The sequence below is a fragment of the Oncorhynchus clarkii genome, chromosome 13 (assembly GCF_045791955.1).
Source record: "Oncorhynchus clarkii lewisi isolate Uvic-CL-2024 chromosome 13, UVic_Ocla_1.0, whole genome shotgun sequence".
Classification (NCBI taxonomy): Eukaryota; Metazoa; Chordata; class Actinopteri; order Salmoniformes; family Salmonidae; genus Oncorhynchus; species Oncorhynchus clarkii.
The window spans coordinates 15,043,024-15,064,913 of record NC_092159.1 but is presented as its reverse complement, the minus strand read 5'-3'; the positions used below and the strand labels follow the sequence as shown (position 1 = coordinate 15,064,913).

At 43.3% G+C, this 21,890-nt stretch overlaps 1 protein-coding gene across 1 annotated transcript in view; it reads right to left on the bottom strand.

The window, feature by feature from the left end:
• Positions 1 to 21,890, bottom strand: part of LOC139424506 (myb/SANT-like DNA-binding domain-containing protein 4) — a 1,073,247-nt gene that overhangs the window by 992,912 nt on the left and 58,445 nt on the right. The window lies entirely within an intron of this gene.

Below are 21,890 nucleotides of genomic sequence, written 5' to 3'. Positions count from 1 at the left end.
ATTATGAATGGAGTTTACTTTTACACATACCAGGAATTTGACCTGTTGCCAGAATTTAAGTCAAGTCAAATCAAATGTTATTGGTCACATACACATATTTAGCAGATGTTATTGCGGGTGTAGCAAAATGTTTGTGTTCCTAGTTCCAACAGTGCAGTAATATCTAACAATTCACAACCATACGCACAAATCTAAAAGTAAAGGAATGGAATTAAGAAATATATACATATTAGGACAGGCATTTAAACATTAGGGAGAGCAAATATACAGACAGAATATACAGACAGAATGTAGACAGAGGAACATACACATAGACTATATACAGTACACACACAATACAGATACAGTAAACAGTAAACACCGAACAACACATAATATTAATAATAATAATAATAATAATAATAACAGAGTATGTAAAATGGGTTCAATTCGGGTTATAACAGATTTCCAATGCTGTCTATAATCTTCATGTCTTGGGATCACCAATCCCATTAGGCTGGCTAGTCTGAAAGGTGATTATTGAATTGGACCAAAGGCAACATAGGCCCCTTTTTCTACATTTTCGCCTAAAATGACATACCCAAATCTAACTGCCTGTAGCTCAGGCCCTGCATATTCTAGGTACCATTTGAAAGGGAACACTTTGAATTTTGTGGAAATGTGAAAGGAATGTAGGAGAATATAACACAATAGATCTGGTAAAAGATAATACAAAGAAAAAAGACAGCCGTTTAGTATTTTTTGTACCATCATTTTTGAAATGCAAGAGAAAAAAAATTGCACCTGGGCCATAATGTATTAGTCTAGCCCAAGTGCTATTTAGATTTTGACCACTAGATGGCAGCAGTGCACGGGCAAAGTTTTAGACTGATCCAATGAACCATTGCATTTCGGTTCAGACTTTTGTATCAAGACTGCCCAAATGTGCCTAATTTGTTAATTAATAACATTTCATGTTCAAAATTGTGCACTCTCCTCAAACAATAGCATGGTATTCTTTCACTGTAATAGCTACTGTTCAGCGCAGATATATTAACAAGAACTTTCTGCCAATATGAGATATGTCTATGTCCTGGGAAATGTTCTTGTTACTTACAACCTCATGCTAATCGCATTAGCCTTCATTAGCTCAACCGTCCCGTGGAAGGAACACCGATCCCGAAGAAGCAAGCCTACCTACTTATGAAGCCAACTGACATAGGCAGCCATACCAAACACAACATATCATACTAATTACGTCTATTCTGAGAGGTCAGGCTGACTTGTATAGTACATAAGCATTTAGTACATAGTACCGATATTATAATTTTTTGCCCATCATGTTCAAATCATCTATCTATAAGTGACTTTGAAATACATTCAGATGATTTAGACATGATGCACAAAAAATCATATTGGTACCATGACATGAATGGAATTTGTGCCACTAATGCTAAAACATTAGCATTTGGAAAATGGTGCCAGGGAAATAAAACCAAAGCATGGATTTCTGTCATTCCCTGTCTAGACTCCTTACTGGATAAGGAAACCAACATGTCATTTTGTAATTTGGGTAAACTATCCCTTTAAATAACCTTCTTTGTTATGTAACCATGCCCAACATAACATATCATACTAATTGGAAGGGAACAAATTGTCAAGAATTCTCCAGGTACTGCTGCTCAGTCTGTTCACCAGTTACAGAGGTTGACACCACCGGCCTTCTAGGCTGCACAGAACTGTGTCATTACGCACACCTGCTGCTCAGTCTGTTCACCAGTTACAGAGGTTGACAACACCGGCCTTCTAGGCTGCACAGAACTGTGTCATTACGCACACCTGGTTCCAATTCCTCACTGATTGTGTTTGCATAAATGTTTGTTTCCCCATTGGTCTGTCGATTATTGTTCCCATGTCCGTTGGTCGTGTGAGTACCTATGCATTGTCTCAGCCTGTGCTGCGTGCTTTGTGTATTATGGGTCTCGTGTCGTTCTTAAAGGTTGACCCTTGCTCTTTTGTTTGGGTACATCCCAGTGTTTTGTATACGTGTTTGTTTTGGGTGTATTAAAAACCCAGATGATGTATTCCTGCGTCTGTCTCCAAATCCTTTACACCAGCGTGACACAAATGTACATTTACTATGTCACGTCTTTTCTGATAGGCCAGGCTGACATGTATAGTACATAAGAATTTAGTACATGTGTAGCACTTATGAATTGGAGGGGAACAAATGTACATTTACTATGGCTATGGTGTAGTAAAGGTAGGTTTGAATCCAGCTTACAGCCCTTTGACACAACCTCTTTCCATCTTTCCTCACTGTCATCCTCTATCTGTACAATAAAATCAGAAAATATTTCCCAAAGAAATTGCTGAACTTAGCTGAACTTTCACAACTAAGCTACTTTGTGTTGTTAAGCATTGTTTCTACAAACTACTATGAAATAACACATATGGAATAATTTAGTTACCAAAAAAGTGTTATGTAAATCAAAATGTATTTAATTTTCTTCAAAGTAGCCACCCTTTGCTTTGAGACAGCTTTGCATGCTCTTGGCCTTCTCTCAACCAGCTTCACCTGGAATGCTTTTCCAACAGTCTTGAAGGGGTTTCCAAATATGCTGAGCACTTGCTGGCTGCTTTTCCTTCACTCTGTGGTCCAACTCATCCCAAACCATCTCAATTTGGTTGAGGTCAGGGGATTGTGGAGGCCCGGTCATCTGATGCAGCACTCCATCACTCTTCTTCTTGGTAAAATAGCCCTTACACAGCCTGTAGGTGTGTTGGGTCATTGTCCTGTTGAAAAACAAATGATAGTCCCACTAAGCGAAAACCAGATGGGATGGCGTATCGCTGCAGAATGCTGTGGTAGCCATGCTGGTTAATTGTGTCTTGAATTCTAAATGAATCACAGTGTCGCCAGCAAAGCACCCCCACACCATCACACCCGCAGATATCATCTGTTTACCTACTCTGCGTCTCTCACAAAGACATGGCGGTTGGAACTAAAAATCTCAAATTTGACTCATCAGACAAAAGGACAGATTTCCACCAGTCTAATGTCCATTGCTCGTGTTTCTTGGCCTAAGCAAGTCTCTTATTATTATTGGTGTCCTTTAGTAGTGGTTTATTTGCAGAAATTTGACCATGAAGGCCAGATTCACGTACGACAAACTAGGGCCCACGATCTGAGACAATGTCCTGGGGAAGTCAGTGTATGGATAACCATGATATGAGCAGTCTTTTTTGCTGAGTGCAACTTGGGTAAGGCGATGAAATGGGCTGCTTTGGAGAACCGATGAACGACCACCAGGATAGTGGTAAGCCCTTGAGATGGAGGTAACCCTGTGACAAAGTCTCCAGACACATAGACCAGGGTCGGCTGGGGACGGGCAGAGGTTGGAGAAACCCAGCTGGTCGCTGAGGTGAAGACGTGCTTTGGGCCCAGATGGAACAGGCCTCAACAAAGGATCTCACATCCTCCATCATGTTGGGCCACCAGAATTTCCGCCTCAGGATCTCCAGTGTCCAATTAACCCCTGGATGTCCAGTTAATTTTGAGTATCACCATTGTAGTAATCAGGACCTGGGCTGATCGCGGAATATAAAGTCTGTTAGTGGGTCCCCCTGCCGGGGTCAGGTTCTCGGGTCTGGGCTTGTCGGACAGTGGTCTCAATACTCCATATCACTGGGGCCAGAATGCGTGAGTTGGGGATGATGGGCTTGAGGACCCTCTCCTCATTAGAGACATCGTGTTGGCGGGACAGGACATCTGCCTTCTGATTCTTGGATCCTGGGCGATAGGCTAGTTTGAAATTGAACCTGTTAAAAAACAGAGCCCATCTAGTCTTGCGAGCGTTCAACCTCTTGGCTTCTTGAATGGAGACGAAGATCTTGTGGTCCATCTAGATCACGAAAGGATGAGGTGCCCCCTCCAACTGGTTTCTCCACCCCTCAAGAGCCCACTTAACTGCCAAGAGCTACCGGTTGCCTACATTGTAGTTGCATTCTGCCTGCGAGAACCGCTTGAAGAGAAAGGCACATGGGTGCAGTTTCTTGTCCTCCTCGTGCCGCTGTGAAAGGACCGCCCCTGTTCCGGGGTACGAGGTGTCCACCCCCACCACAAAAGGGAGGAGTCAGATCAGGATGAACGAGGATGGATCTAGAGGTGATACATCCATTGAGCTCCATGAATGCCCTGTCAGCCTCGGGGGTCCAGCAAAAACGGGGTCAGTTGGCAACCACCTCAATATTTCCCGGGGTACATTTGGATGCCTGCGATAAACATAATCTGACTCAGGAAGGAAACCGGGGATACGTGGAACTCACACTTCTCTATCTTGACATAAAGTTGATTCTGCAGGAAGCATCTCAGGACTTGGCGGACATGCAGTATGTGTGTTCCGAAAGGGTCTGGAGGAGATCAAGATGTCATCGAGGTAAACAAAGACAAAGCAATTCAACATATCCTTCAGGGTGTCATTGACCAATGCTTGAAAGACTGCCAGTGAGTTCGATAATCCAAAGGGCGTGACTAAATACTCAGTGGCCACTAGGGGTGTTTAATGCAGTATTCCAATCATATCCCTGATTCTCACCAGATTGTAAGCATGGCAGAGGTCCAGTTTGATGAAGAATTGGGCCCCTTAGACCAACCCCAATGCAGAGGACATCAGGGGCTGGGGGTAACAATTCTTGATCATAATCTGGTTCAGCCCTCTGTAATCGATGCAGGGATGCAGGCCTCGATTCTTCTTTCCGAACAAAGAAGAAGCTTGCACCAGCAGGGGATATAGAGGGGCGAATTAAACCTGCCTCCAACAACTCCCGGATGTAATTGTTCATGACTGCATCTTCAGCGGTCGAGGGGGACTACAAACAACCCCGGGGAGGTGTGACGATGGGTAGGAGTTCTATGGCACAGCCGTAAGGACAATGAGGGGAAGGGGTGGCGGCCAGAGGTCAAATTATTCTGGCGGGAGAGCGGAAAAGTCTTGGTCTTCAAGGGATGCAGGAGGACACAGCGAGGCTCTTGGTGGGGGTCTTAAACATTTCGTCTTGCAGTCTTTACCCAAGTCTAGTAGGTGTCCCGTGGACAGGGAAACTATTGTGTTATGTAGCGCTAGCCAGGGCTACCCTAGGACAAGGGGGTTCTCGGAAGCAGCGATCAACAGAAAACTAAGAGTCTCAGAGTGGGTCGCCCCAACCTGCAGTAGAATGGGCTTGGTCTGATATTCCACCTGTTACGAATCCCTTTTGGCCCGACAGTCTAGGGGGGATGGTAATGAGACCCGTAACATAACTCATGTAAATTATAATTGTGACAAAGTAAAAGTGTGAACGTAATAACCAGGACAACTGAAATCTACCGTCAAACTCAAGGTTTATTTGATAAACACACGGTAATGGGGGGAGCAGGAAAAGGGGCTGAGCTGGACCCAAGGAAAGAAACAAATATGCAAAAACACTCCTAAGCTAGACTAACCTACTTTAACAACAGCTAACTAACTAACCAAAAATACAGTGGGTGGTCCGCCCAGTTCTAACTAGTGTTTTTAACAAAGTTTACCTACGGGTAGTGTATGCCCATGGGCGACTTGTCTTGGTTTCCCCTTTTCCCACCAACAAAACACCATAAGCAAAAACAATACTCACAGGAGATGACAAAGTGATTTGGAGGTGCTCAAACAAAAGAAGAGGTTAAGACGCAAAGAGAGAGATCTACATACATGGCATTTACAAAGAGATTGCTACTGAAATCTATCAAGAACAGAGATCTACAAACATGGCATTACAAAGAGATTGAGCTCTAGAGCAAACAAATGATGGGGTTTTTAAACCATGGGGAAGGAACTGTGATAGGGTAGGAAACAGGAGGAGGTGTGTCTTCTGATTGATGGGTTGATTGTTGACTGATTGGGGAGTGATGATTTTCACCTGTGAGGGGAGACGGAGAGAAAAGAAACACACACAGGATACACACACACACACACAGGATAATGGTATCCGTAACACTCCCACCCTTAAAAGAGCAACCCTAGGGGGGATTGCGATCACAGTATTAATGAATACTCACAACAACAAAGTAACAACCTTGCAAAACATACAAAAATTATTACACACGAGACAAAGCATCCGCAAACACATTATCAGAACCCTTTTTGTGGCGGATCTCCAAATTCAAATTTTGTACAATCAGCGCCCAACGCATAAGGCGCTGGTTCTGGTTGTACATTCGGTGGAGAAAAACTAAGGGGTTATGGTCAGTATACACAATCACTGGTAGGGCACTGGAACCAATGTATACTTCCAAGTATTGCAGAGCCAACAACAAAGCAAGAGCTTCTTGTTCTATTGTCGCATAGTTTGTTTGACATTTATTCAATTTACGGGAAAAATAACAAACAGGATGATCTACTCCACTCTTGTCCTGCTGCAGTAGAACAGCACCAGCACCTCTGGCACTAGCATCTACCTCAAGCTTGAACGGTTGTTCAAAATCCGGAGCAGCAAGTACAGGGGTACTACATAAGAGTGCTTTCGCTGATTCAAAAGCTCTCTTACAATCAGGGGACCACACAAATGGTCTTGCAGGACTGAGCAAATCAGTCAATGGAGCAACTACCGCAGAGACATTTTTACAGAAGCTACGGTAGTAGCCAACCATCCCTAAAAAGCGGCGTAGCTCTCGTCTAGTGGTAGGTGCAGGGAATGCAGTTATAGCCAAGACCTTGGCATCAACAGGGCGCACCTGTCCATGGCCAACCTCTTTACCGAGATAGGTAACAGTAGCCTTCCCAAACTCACACTTTGCCAAGTACAGGGTTAGAGAAGAAGCTGCCAACCGTTCACATACTACCCTTAGCGAGTCAACATGATCTGACCACTCAGACGAATAAATCACTAGGTCATCAAGGTATGCACTACAATTAGGAACGCCAGCTAATACGGAGTTAACCAGTCGTTGGAAAGTGGCTGGTGCATTTCGCATCCCAAAAGCCATGACTGAGTACTGTAGGAAGTTGTCTGGGGTCACAAAGGCAGAAATCTCTGAAGCACGTGAAGTTAACGGAACCTGCCAGTAACCTTTTAAGAGGTCCAACTTGGTTACATACTTAGCAGCACCAATAGTATCGATACAGTTATCCAGTCTGGGTAACGGGAACGAATCTGGCATTGTGACAGAATTTACCTTTCGATAATCCGTACATAACCTGGACGTACCATCAGGTTTAGGAACCAGAATGCAAGGAGAACTCCAAGGGCTTGAACTTGGCTTAGCCAGGTCATTCTCCAACAAATATTTCACCTCATCCCTCATTATCTTCCTCTTGGAAGCGTTGATACGATATGGGTGTTGCTTGATAGGTGTAGCATTTCCAACATTAATGTCATGTTCCAACACATTTGTGCGAATAGGAACGTCATTAAAGAGACATGGAAAACTGTGTAGTAGCCTCACAATATCATTAGCCTGTCCATCCGTTAAATGAACCAGACCTGACTGGATAGACAGCAGCATTTCTGAGTTGGGCAATCTAACACACTGCTGCTGAGTATTGCGCAACTCCAAGCCATCAACATCATCAATTTGACAGTCCACTATCATCGCAGTAGTAGCAGAGGAGACAGCAGTACCTTCCTCTGTTTTTGAACTATCTAACTGTGTGATGGGTCGGGTGTGGTATGCTTTCAACATGTTAATGTGACACACACGATATTGGCGTTTTCTATCAGGAGTTTGAAGCACATAGTCAGTTTCACTTATTTTCTTTTCAATTAAATAAGGACCAGAGAAACGAGCTGACAGTGAAGATCCTGGAACAGGTAATAACACCAGTACTTGGTCACCTGGCTGTAGTGGACGAGAAACAGCCTCTTTATCATAGTGTCTTTTCATGCTCCTCTGTGAGGAAGACAGAGCTTCCTTTGCAAGAGCACAAGCTTGGTGTAGGCGCTCACGAAAGCGACTAACATAGTCCAACACATTCTCATCTCTGGTACACAACTCTTGGGACAAGAACTGTTCTTTAAGGACTTTCATTGGTCCTCTTACTGTGTGACCAAACACTAGTTCAGCCGGGCTGAAACCTAGGGACTCCTGCACAGTTTCACGAGCAGCAAACAAAACTAGAGGAACTCCCTCATCCCAATCTTTCTCAGATTCCAAACAATATTTACGTAGCATAGACTTCAGTGTCTGATGCCATCTTTCAAGCGCACCCTGAGACTCTGGGTGATAGGCGCTTGATACACGGTGCGTAATTGATAAGGATTTCAACACCTGCTTGAAGAGCTTGGATAGGAAATTGGTACCTTGATCGCTTTGTACCACCTTAGGTAACCCGAATGTCGTGAAGAATTTTATTAAGGCTTTACTCACTATCGGAGCTGTAATCCTTCTCAGAGGAATAGCCTCGGGGTATCTTGTAGCCATACACATTATCGTTAACAAAAACTGGTTACCCGATTTTGTCTTCGGTAACGGTCCGACACAATCAACCACCACATGCTCAAATGGTTCACCTATGACAGGTATGGGACAAAGAGGAGCGGGAGGAATAACCTGATTTGGTTTTCCTGTTATCTGACATGTGTGGCATGTCCGACAGAACTGAGTCACATCTTGTTTTAAACCCGGCCAAAAGAAATGTCGAAGGATCCGATCATACGTCTTTGTAATTCCTAAATGACCAGACCACTGGTGATCATGAGCAAGGGATAACACATTTTGTCGAAAGGCTGTAGGAATCACTATTTGGTAAACAGCATTCCAATCTCCACCCGCGTCAACATGGGATTTCCATTTACGCATGAGGAGATTACCATCAATGAAGTAAGCCACGTTCTTCTTCTTCACATCTTCCAATGAGACAACACTAGTAAAACATTTAGCAAGTTTGTTGTCAACCTTTTGGTTAGCAATCAGCTGCTCACGAGTGACTGGTAACTGTATTGCATCAGCAATAAGTTCAACATTCTTTAATTCTTTCCTGGGCTGTTTGTCAGAGGTGATCAACTTCTCAGAGGTATCACACAATCCATCCTCTTGATCATCCTCTTTGAACAGAACAGTGTTCAACAAATCTATCACGTCACCCTCTTGTAGTGCCTGAGCACGAGTGACAGCACAAGCGGGGAACACATGTGGATAACTCTGTGCCAACTCATTCGAGAGAGAGTGGTCACTTTTATCCAATACTTCCAATACGGGTACTACCTTTCCTCCGGCAATATCGTTACCCATTATAAAGGTCACACCTTTCACTGGCAACATAGGACGTACCCCCACTCTGAACATTCCACTGATTAACTCAGAGTGTACTTTCACAAAGTGCAATGGCACGGGGACAAAACCCATTTCAATACCCTGCACTAACACACTGGAACCACAGTATGTATCGTCAGATAAGGGCAACACATCAGACAATATAAACGACTGCGCCGCACCAGTATCTCTAAGGATTTTAACCGGACGCTGAGACGCTTCGTCATTCGTTAGGGACACAAACCCCTCGAAAATGAATGGTTCATAACTGCGGTCGGGGACTGAGACTTTCAAACTGCAGTTACCCTTAGGCACCTGTTTTGTTGCAGACCTCACAACCGTACGAATTAGAGCAACACCTGTTGGCGGCTTGGCACGAAGAGGCATCCCTTGTTTGCGTTTAAGCATGAAGCAATCATTAATCATATGTCCCACTTTATGACAATAGAAACAGGAACGCTCAGTCTTCTGCCGTGCTTGATATACTACTGCTGGTCGACTAGGGCTAAAGGTAGGAAACTCAGTGTCTCTACTCTCAGTTTGAGCCGAAAACACACTCTTGTGCGTCAACACAAACTCGTCTGCCAACACAGACGCTTCTGCCAGGGAGGATACTTTCTGTTCGTTTAGGTAAACTACAATGCGTTCGGGTAAGCAACAAGATTAACTCCCGGAGAGAGTTGAAATCAGTTACCTTACTAGCAGCATGCCATTTATCAAACAGATTTCCCTTGTCTCTAGCAAATTCCACATAAGTCTTACTAGAAGACTTTCTATGAGACCTAAATCTCTGTCGGTATGCCTCAGGCACAAGCTCATAGGCACGAAGAACAGTAGCTTTGACTACTTCATAATTCAAACTGTCCTCCAGAGGTAGCGCTGACAAAACCTCTTGGGCTTTACCAGTTAATTTACACTGAAGTAATAGGCACCATACCTCTTCAGGCCACTTCAATGCTACGGCTATACGCTCAAATACACAAAAATAGGAGTCAACCTCTGACTCTCTGAACAAAGGTACTAAGGCAATCTGCCTACTAATGTCAAACGTGTTTGAGGACACAGCTGGTGAGGACGACTCACTAACAGTGACAGCAGGAACGAAGGCTAGCCTCGCTGTCTCTGCCTCCAGTTCCATCTGGCGCATTTTAAACGTCATCTGCCTCTGTTCTCGTTCTCGTTCTTTTTCTGCCTCAATTTTACACATCTCCAAATCTAAATGCCGCTGTTCTTTTTCTGCCTCAATTTTACCCATCTCCAAATCTAAATGCCGCTCTTCTCGTTCTTTTTCTGCCTCAATTTTACACATCTCCAACTGGAGAGTCTCTCGCCTAATTTGGTCTCTCTCTTCCACCTCTAGTTGGAACTGTGCTAAACGGACATCCCTCCTGGCATCAACATTTGACAGTGGGGAGAGTGGATCAAAACGGGACAATGTGGCTGGTGTTTTAGCCTCGCCCTCATTATCAGACACCAATGGGCTTACAGGAGCAGCAACATCCCCTACAGGGGTAGTATGCTCAGGCAGCGGTAACACAAGCACCTGCTCTTCCAACAATACATTTAACACCAGCTTTTTAACCTCCGACTTAACTACATTCTGTGGAATCGATACTGAATAATGGTCAGCCAAGGTCATTAAATCAACTCTACGACATTTGTCAAAAACCTCCCACGAAGGGTTATCCAAAAAGGACTTCAAATCAAAAGTAGCCATCTTACACTACTTCACAAGAGCCAAAGAAAATAGCAAGCACTAATGCTACTTCAGCTATAACGTTCAACACTTAACTATACCACTATCAACAATCTACATGAGCGGCATGGGTGTCAGTAAAGACAGATCCCGGAGGAGCCCCCACTTATGTTACGAATCCCTTTTGGCCCGACAGTCTAGGGGGGATGGTAATGAGACCCGTAACATAACTCATGTAAATTATAATTGTGACCAAGTAAAAGTGTGAACGTAATAACCAGGACAACTGAAATCTACCGTCAAACTCAAGGTTTATTTGATAAACACACGGTAATGGGGGGAGCAGGAAAAGGGGCTGAGCTGGACCCAAGGAAAGAAACAAATATGCAAAAACACCCCTAAGCTAGACTAGCCTACTTTAACAACAGCTAACTAACTAACCAAAAATACAGTGGGTGGTCCGCCCAGTTCTAACTAGTGTTTTTAACAAAGTTTACCTACGGGTAGTGTATGCCCATGGGCGACTTGTCTTGGTTTCCCCTTTTCCCACCAACAAAACACCATAAGCAAAAACAATACTCACAGGAGATGACAAAGTGATTTGGAGGTGCTCAAACAAAAGAAGAGGTTAAGACGCAAAGAGAGAGATCTACATACATGGCATTTACAAAGAGATTGCTACTGAAATCTATCAAGAACAGAGATCTACAAACATGGCATTACAAAGAGATTGAGCTCTAGAGCAAACAAATGATGGGGTTTTTAAACCATGGGGAAGGAACTGTGATAGGGTAGGAAACAGGAGGATGTGTGTCTTCTGATTGATGGGTTGATTGTTGACTGATTGGGGAGTGATGATTTTCACCTGTGAGGGGAGACGGAGAGAAAAGAAACACACACAGGATACACACACACACACAGGATAATGGTATCCGTAACAAATGGGGCGTCCATCGAGGGCTTGAATCTGCAGAGGAATGGGACATTTCACGCGGGGGATCTGTAACACACTGGTGAAGTCTTGAACAATTAAAGTTTTGGCGGCCTCGGTGTCCACAAAGGCTTGAATCTGGTGCTGATGGTTGTCCTAGTGGAGGGTTGCGGGTAGTAAGAGACGGTGACTTGGTAACCGGGAGGTAACTGAAAGCGTCACGGTCTCCCCCTGTCCTGGCGAGCATTGGCATTTCCCGTCAGCTCTGGGCAGGTAGCATGGAGATGGCCGAGACCTCCACAGTCTTTGCGCATGAGCCTGTCACGCTCCTGTGGGCTCAGACGTGTGCGTCCCAGCTGCATAGGCTCTTCAATGCTGGGTTTGGGGGGCTTGGGGTGCTCAGGAAACCGGGATACTGGGGTGTCTCACGCGTTCTCGGAGTTGGTTGTTGATCCTGATTGCCAGCGTTATCAGGGACTCAAGGTCCTCTCCCAGTTCCCGAGAGGCCAGTTCATCCTTGATCGAGTTAGACAACCCCTGGTGGAAAGCGATGACTATTTCCTCTGTATTCCACCCACTCTCGGCGGCGAGAGTGCGTAACTCAATGGCGAAGTCAGTCACTGGTCTGGCCACTTGACGGATGTTAAACAGTCAGCTGGACGCTTCTCATCCACCAACTGGGTGGTCGAAGACTCATCGCAGCTCGACAGTGAAGGCTAATATGGAGCAGCAGGATGGTGGCTGCTGTTCCCACACCGCCGTTGCCCACGTCAGGGCCTTGCCCAAGGGTAGAGAGATTATGTTGGCGATCATGGCCCGATCGGTGTGGAACGAAGAGGACTGTTGCTCGAACACCAGAGAGCACTGGGTGAGGAACCCCTTGCATCCTCGCAACATTCTTGATCTGGGTGCTCTCTGCTGGGTCCATGTTGTAGGCTGAAGCTTGCTGTGACATGGTGAGGTTGGACTCAAGGGCAGAGAATAGACCAGACAAGGAATCAGTGGTTCATGATAAACATAATACTTTACTGAGAAATGGTAACGGAAGGATTACAGTAACACTTGGAAAACCACAAACACTCTCAAAAACTCACTCAGGAGACAAACGCACACGGCACACAATTCAAACTTCAGCACAGGACAACCTAAAACACACCTCTTTTAACAGGGAAATCATAATGAGTAAATAGGACACACCTGAGTGTCGTTAATGTCTCTAGGACGGTCTCTGCCGCCCTCTTGTGACAGGTGGAACCATGAGACTTTGAAGAATCCAAAATCTAAAATACACTTTTTGGGTTGCTACATCATTCCATATGTGTTACTTCATAGTTTTGATGTCTTCACTATTATTCTTCAACGTAGAAAATAGTCAAAATAATAAATAAAAAAGAAAAACCATTGAATGAGTAGGTGTCCAAACCTTTGACTGGTACTGTACATATATAATACATTTACAGAAAACAAAAGTGCAATTGCTATTTGTTATTAATTTACTATACTGTATTGTGGTCTTATATGTTCCATGTAAACATGTAATTATGGCATGTACACTTTGCGATTGTCTTTCAATTAAAATGTGTACAGTATGTATACTGAAGGATTGCACAGATGGAGCCATTGAATGGTCCTCAGATTAACATTCAATACAGCTCACTCAGGTTGTTATCCAGTTGATCAAACCTCCAGGGAAATCACTTTCATAGTATGTATAGGCTGCATTTACCCAACGGACTCAGGAGTACCATAGTAAGCATACATTTGATTAGCATTTGTGCCACTAATGCTAAAACATTAGCATTTGGAAAATGGTGCCAGGGAAATAAAACCAAAGCATGGATTTCTGTTATTCCCTGCTTACAGGATAAGGAAACCAACATGTCATTTTGTAATTTGGGTAAACTATCCCTTTAAATAACCTTCTTTGTTATGTAACCATGCCCAACATAACATATCATACTAATTGGAAGGGAACAAATTGTCAAGAATCCTCCCGGTACTGCTGCTCATTATGTTCACCAGTTACAGAGGTTGACACCACCGGCCTTCTAGGCTGCACAGAACTGTGTCCTTACGCACACCTGGTTCCAATTCCTCACTGATTGTGTTTGCATAAATGTGCCCTTTGTTTCCCCATTGGTCTGTCGATTATTGTTCCCATGTCCGTTGGTCGTGTGAGTACCTATGCATTGTCTCAGCCTGTGCTGCGTGTTTTGTGTATTATGGGTCTCGTGTCGTTCTTAAAGGTTGACCCTTGCTCTTTTGTTTGGGTACATCCCAGTGTTTTGTATACGTGTTTGTTTTGGGTGTATTAAAAACCCAGATGATGTATTCCTGCGTCTGTCTCCAAATCCTTTACACCAGCGTGACACAAATGTACATTTACTATGTCACGTCTTTTCTGATAGGCCAGGCTGACATGTATAGTACATAAGAATTTAGTACATGTGTAGCACATATGAATTTGAGGGGAACAAATGTACATTTACTATGTCTATGGTGTAGTAGGTAGGTTTGAATCCAGCTTACAGCCCTTTGACACAACCTCTTTCCATCTTTCCTCACTGTCATCCTCTATCTGTACAATAAAATCAGAAAATATTTCCCAAAGAAATTGCTGAACTTAGCTGAACTTTCACAACTAAGCTACTTTGTGTTGTTAAGCAGCCTATAATCCTTCCTTCCATGAATTCACTTTCATGGAATTCACTTTCATAAAAAGTACACAAGCATGTATAATACTTACGTATATGTATAATACATTTACAGAAAGCAGAACTGCTATTTGTTATTAATTTACTATACTTTATGTACAGTGTATGTTACATGTAAAACATGTAATGGTATGAAGGAATGCACTTTATTACATATATGTTATGTATGTTACATGAAAACATGTCATGGTATGAAGGAATACACTTTATTACATATATGTTATGTATGTTACATGTAAAAAATGTCATGGTATGAAGGAATACACTTTATTACATATATGTTATGTATGTTACATGAAAACATGTCATGGTATGAAGGAATACACTTTATTACATATATGTTATGTATGTTACATGTAAAACATGTAATGGTATGAAGGACTACACTTTATTACATATATGTTATGTATGTTACATGAAAAAATGTCATGGTATGAAGGAATACACTTTATTACATATATGTTATGTATGTTACATGTCATGGTATGAAGGAATACACTTTATTACATATATGTTATGTATGTTACATGTAAAACATGTCATGGTATGAAGGAATACACTTTATTACATATATGTTATGTATGTTACATGTAAAACATGTAATGGTATGAAGGACTACACTTTATTACATATATGTTATGTATGTTACATGTAAAAAATGTCATGGTATGAAGGAATACACTTTATTACATATATGTTATGTATGTTACATGTAAAACATGTCATGGTATGAAGGAATACACTTTATTACATATATGTTATGTATGTTACATGAAAACATGTCATGGTATGAAGGACTACACTTTATTACATATATGTTATGTATGTTACATGTCATGGTATGAAGGAATGCACAGATGGAGAAAATGGGAGCAAACAAGGTTTTGGTATTCCTACGTGGTCAGAAGCACAAAAACACACCATACAGCCAGTCACCCCTCTCTCTGTGCCTCTCGTTCTCTCTCTCACACACCCTTCTCTCTCTCACCCCCCCTCACTCTCTCTCTGTCCCATGTCTGCCCTCCCCGAGGAAATACACTAATGCTCCTGAATGTTTAGAGACAGGATATATTGGAGCTGGAAGGGCACAAAAAAAGCAAGCCAACATTATGTTATTATCATCAAGGCTATCTGTGTGTATTGTATAGTGTGTGTCAGTAGATTAATTATCAATGGGCAATGTACACTATATATATTGTATGATCTGTATATGATGTTATGTCTATGGGCAGCATATTTACATACAGAATAATTAATGATGTGTCCTAGACAATTTCCATCCTTGGGGACATTCAATTTGCTCTGATCCTATCTTGTTTATCCAGTGTAGGCTACACTCTTCTAGACCATTTAGAGTACAGTACATGTGTGTCATCTTTTTACACATTTCCTTCCTGCACTGTTCTCAGATGAGATGAGTTCTCGTAGCCAAGGAAAACGTCTGGTGGAAGCATACGATTACACTCAGATGTGGATAGGAATAATATTTATACAATCCCAGTTGCTAAACTATGGTAGAGAACAGAGTCAGGGATCTATTCAATCTCATCTCATTCAATTCAATAATGCATTGCATTGAATCACCAGTCAAGAATAGGTTACTTTTCCAATCTGTTCATAGTCAGTAATTGAATTTCCAAGAAATTATTTGTCCCTAACCTTGATGTAGGCAGACAACATAATAATGTGATGGTTGCGTATTATGTGCTTATTTTAGTCTTCCATTGAACTCAACAGAGTCTTCTCAGAAAGTGATTTAATAACCACAATTGGATGCAGGCATCTAAGGATAACTAGATTAGATATAATGCATAATCCTGTATCCCGCTTTCTCATTCCCCACTGTGGTTCACCATGGGGTCTGCAGTTCTTAAGAAACCGTTTCACAACAGAATCGGAGTAAAGAATATGCCCCCTGGTTAACTATGTTTAGCCTACCTGTGTCGGCCTGCAGTGATAGCGACCTGGGTCACTGTCCTTATACACACTGTTTGGAGATGACCTCAAACTACAGGTGTCCAAACACAGGCAAAGGGCGAGAGAGGGGTCCCTGGTTACCTTGAAAACATGTGCCTGCCAGACAGACAGACCTACCTTGAATTCCACTTGATTATGCACATGATGGCATTATCATTGTTACTGTATCAGTCAACACGTTATTTAGCTGTTATTATTTATACTATAATTCCTATAACCACATCAGTACCTTGTTATTCCAACTAGAAAATGACATTTACTGAAGTAAATGTGGTGTGCTTGCTAGTCTTGAAGTATTTATGGTTGTGAAATAGTAGTAGTAGTAGTAGTAGTAGTAATGGTAGTAGTAGTGGTAGTAGTATCAGTAGCAGTGGTAGCGGCAGTAGTGGTAGTAGTAGTGGTAGTGGTAGTGGTGGTAGTGGTGGTAGTGTAGTAGTAGTAGTAGTAGTATAAATGGTAGTAATAGGGTTTTCAGAGGCTATGTGTTAGTTATAATGACCTATTTTGAGGTGGTTTGTCGGTGTGAACTTCTTATAGTGGGCTAGTATAGTAGTATTGTAGTATAGTAGGCTATAGGTACACCACCTGGTTCACCAAAATGGTTTGCTCTTATAGACAGTGAGTCATGTGGCTGTGACTTGACATATAAAGTAGGCAGACAGACACCGAGGCATTAAGTTAAAGTTCGACTGAACGTCACAATGGGCAAAACTAGTGACCTAAGCGACTTTGAGCGTAGTATGATCGTCGGTGCCAGGCACAACGGTTCCAGTATCTCAGAGACGGCCGGCCTCCTGGGCTTTTCACACACGTCTAGGTTTTACTGAGAATGGCGTGACAAACAAAAAACATCCAATCAGTGGCAGTCCTGTGGGCGAAAACATACTTTTATAGCCTTGCTACTGTATATAGCCTGTATTTTTACTGTTGTTTTACTTCTTTACTTACCTACTGTTCACCTAATACCTTTTTTGCACTATTGGTTAGAGCCTGTAAGTAAGCATTTCACTGTTGTATTCGGCGCACATGACAAATAAACTTGGATTTGAATTGATTTATGAAGAGGTTCTGAAGCTGTGCTTTCCATTCAGCAAGCACACCAAACTAGAGGTTATACCAGACTGGAACAAAACAATGGACTTCTATGTACTACGTCTGAGAAACGGCATGATAAAATGTATCAGGCATCAAACAAGAGGCAATATGAGGTACACACACACACACACACACACACACACACACACACACACACACACACACACACACACACACACACACACACACACACACACACACACACACACACACACACACACACACACACACACACACACAGGCAAGTGACTAATTCACTCAAAGGTTCATGCTGGGCCATGTCAATACACATTATACATGAAGTGACGCGCAGAGAGAAAGAGGGCAGTCAGATTAAGAAAGAGAGATGGAGGAAAAAAAGGAGAGTGGGAAAGCAATGGGAGGGGGGCTGGTGCTATTATGTAAGGTCTCTACAGACCATATGAGGACAAGTGTGTAAACTGGAGGTTCCAGGTCAACTCAGGTTAGCTAATTAGAATAAGGAGAAATGGGGAGAGAGGGGGAGAGAGGCAGGGAAAGAGAGAGAGAGAGGTTCTGGTCGGCTGAGGTTAGCTACTCGGAAATAAGGAGGAATGCGGAGTGAAAGAGAGAGTGAGGGAAGGAAGGGAGAGAGAGAGAAAGAGAGAGGGAGGGGAAGGGAGAGAGAGAAAGAGAGAGAGAAGGGAAGGGAGAGAGAGAGAGAGAGAAAGAGAGCGAGGGAAGAGAGGGAAGGGAGAGGGCGAGAGAGAGGGAAGGGAGAGAGAAATGGAGATTGAGGTTAGTTACTCAGAATAAGGAGATTATACCTAGCTATCCTCAGTGTGTATGGCTGGTCCTATACTGTTAGTCATCCCTTCAGTCTGTGTGTGTGTGTCTGTGCTCGTGTGTGTGTGTATCGGATGGAAGGAATAGCATCTTTTCACCAACACAGTCAAGGTCTATTTCCCGATCTTCCCTAGTACCTTTCAGAGCATGTTAGGAATCCCTCATAAGCAAATAGATTAACTTTATGGGCAATCAGTCATATTTTGCCAAGGTAAGAACAGCAAACATAACACGATGAATGCTACTCTACAGCAGGGGTGCAACTTTCAATGGGGACAGGGGGGATATGTCCCTGCCACATTCTAAAATAGCATTTTTGTCCCAGTTTGATCATTGGAATGTAATACAAAACATGGCAACGGTGTACTTTAGGACCATGTGGACGCCTCTGAGCAGTCGGGCAGGCTGTTTGCAGAGTTTGTCCAACTGGATTTAGGACCACGGGACACCACTGACAGGCTGTGTGAAGGCAAAGCTTCTGGAAGGCTGGCTGGACCAGCGCGGGACAGTTGAGAATAGTGTTGCCTCTTTCACCGAGTTGTAAAAGGAAGCAGAACAAAAACAAGCTACTCTTTAGTTGGCTGATGTAGCTGGCAAGGTAATTGAGGTGAATGAATAAGCTACATAGTGATTAACTACCACACACATCTGTCAGATAGCGATATGAGGTGGCTATTATTACTATCTAACAGCAGTTGTTTGTTTGGGAATGTTTTGTAGCCTTTGTCTAACCACATTTCAGAAGTAAATGAACTTGGCAAGCTTTCGCCAGTTGATGTACCGTTAGAGAGAGAGCTGGCCAAAAGTTGGCTAACATTAGCTATTATTTTTGCCTCAATCAAACTAGACTTGAATCAAACAATGAAACCATCGGCCAAATGATTGAAGATTGATATTATGACGTTTTTCAGTGCAATGTGAGTTTTATTAGTCAGTATGTCAATGTAACGTTATTAATCTGTCAGTTTCCCTGGCTAATTCCTTACTTTTCACACTGACACAGTACTAAACAGCTCTAACATTACAGGCTTCACTGTCATGGTGCAGAGTAGAGGTCTGCGCTGAACAATTTTTTTTATCCCGCTCCCACCTGCACCCGCTCCCGCCTGCACCCGCTCCCGCCCGCACCCGCTCCCGCCCGCACCCGCCCCCGCCCCCGCCCGCACCCGCTCCCGCCCGCACCCGCTCTCCCGCCCGCACCCGCTCCCGCCTGCACCCGCTTGCTTTCTGTCCAATTCCCACCAGCTACCGCAAGAACGGGTCCCAAACACATCCACTGTCCCGCAATGTTATTTCAAGCGTTAGCCATGGTCCCAGCAATTTGCCGCCATATAGGCAATATCAAATGCGCATAAATAACTTAAAAAATAGATTAAATTATATCAGCCATTATGCTAGATGTAGTTTGAAGAGAGCAGAGTTGGAGAGACTTGCACTTTCGCTTGAGCTATTTGTATAGCCTACCCTTTATGAGTGGGAAGATTTTCAGACTGAGAAATATGGGTGATCAATATTTTGGCCTATTTCTAGGCAATGTAGTAAACTATAGCGTAATCATAGGCCTTTTTAGGAAGTACATTTCCTTGGAAAGATAACTGCCCCATGCTTCGCCGCCTATGTATACATAGGCTATAGCCTACTCTAATTGAGACCCCACGTGCACATGATCTCGCAGGTATGGCTACTGAACAACTTTATCTTGGTCAGTTCGCAGTTGTAAATGAGAACTTGTTCTCAGCTGGCCTACCTGGTTAAATAAAGGTGAAATAAAAAATAGAAAAATCAAAACAGGAAGCAGCAATAATGATGACAGCGCCGTTTTGCATAGTCCTATAGGATATAACCTACCTTTTAGGAGGATGATTTGCAGGCAGAGACAAATAAATGGGTGATCCATACCTACTGAAAATTAAAAGGCTCAATACCTGCTCACCACAGTAGCCTGACCGAGCCTTTTCCTTTTCAATGATGATTACATTTTTTGACTTCGACTCACTTTGGTTGAGCTCCCTCCACTTCTTTTCATTATCAATATTTATTTACAGACACTGGAGTAAACCACAGTCTAATCATATTTAAGTTCATTTCATATTCAAGTTAACTGAAATGTGATTCTCTGCCCAAGTAGGCAGCCTAATTTATTTCAATGAGACGACATGCCCAACTAGGAGGCAGGCTACTGTAGTTGAAGCAGTGAATTTGAGTGTGTGAATCATGAGAAGAACACGTGCTTTAATACAATAGGTAGGCTAACGCATACAAAGCAGAAAGAGGACCGTTTCAAAATAATCGATGGGACAACAAAAATATTTGAGTCCCAAAGTTGTCTGTCTGACCTCCGATGCCGCCCGCAGCATTAACAATGCAGACCGCAAACGCAATGATCTCTGTCGGGATCCGCAGGCATCCAGCGGGAATGCATCCCTCTAGTGCAGTCAGTACACAACACTATGCTCATCATGTCTTAGCAGGATTAGATGGTGACAGGGGTCTCAGCAGAGTCAGGCAGCCAGGGAAGACCAGTCTGTGACAGACCTGAGGTCAGGCAGCCAGGGAAGACCAGTCTGTGACAGAGCCGAGGTCAGGCAGCCAGGGAAGACCAGTCTGTGACAGAGCTGAGGTCAGGCAGCCAGGGAAGACCAGTCTGTGACAGACCTGAGGTCAGGCAGCCAGGGAAGACCAGTCTGTGACAGACCTGAGGTCAGGCAGCCAGGGAAGACCAGTCTGTGACAGAGCTGAGGTCAGGCAGCCAGGGAAGACCAGTCTGTGACAGACCTGAGGTCAGGCAGCCAGGGAAGACCAGTCTGTGACAGACCTGAGGTCAGGCAGCCAGGGAAGACCAGTCTGTGATAGACCTGAGGTCAGGCAGCCAGGGAAGACCAGTCTGTGACAGACCTGAGGTGAATTATTGCAGATACAACACTTTATTGTCTCTGTCCAGCAAACACTGGACAAGCCAGATGCTATTTTAAGACAGTCGGAAAAACCTCCAAAGTTGATTTCCAAATTGTATCAATGGCTAATAGAGGCTTTTCCCGATGACACAAAAAATGTAAAGCAAAAATGTGAGGAAGACCTGGGAAAGGCTATTGATGATGAATGGACACAGATATGTTAGAATGCCCAGTCATGTTCATATAATCTCAGACATAAATTACTGCAGTTTAAAACCATCCATAGAACATTCAAAACTCAGCAAAAAAATAAACGTCCTCTCCCTGTCAACTGCGTTTTTTTCAGCAAACTTAACGTGTAAATATTTGTATTCAACAACTGAGACATAAACTGAACAAGTTCCACAGACATGTGACTAACAGAAATTGAATAATGTGTCCCTGAACAAAGGGGGGGTCAAAATCAAAAGGAACATTCAGTATCTGGTGTGGCCACTAGCGCATTAAGTACTGCGGTGCATCTCCTTCTCAT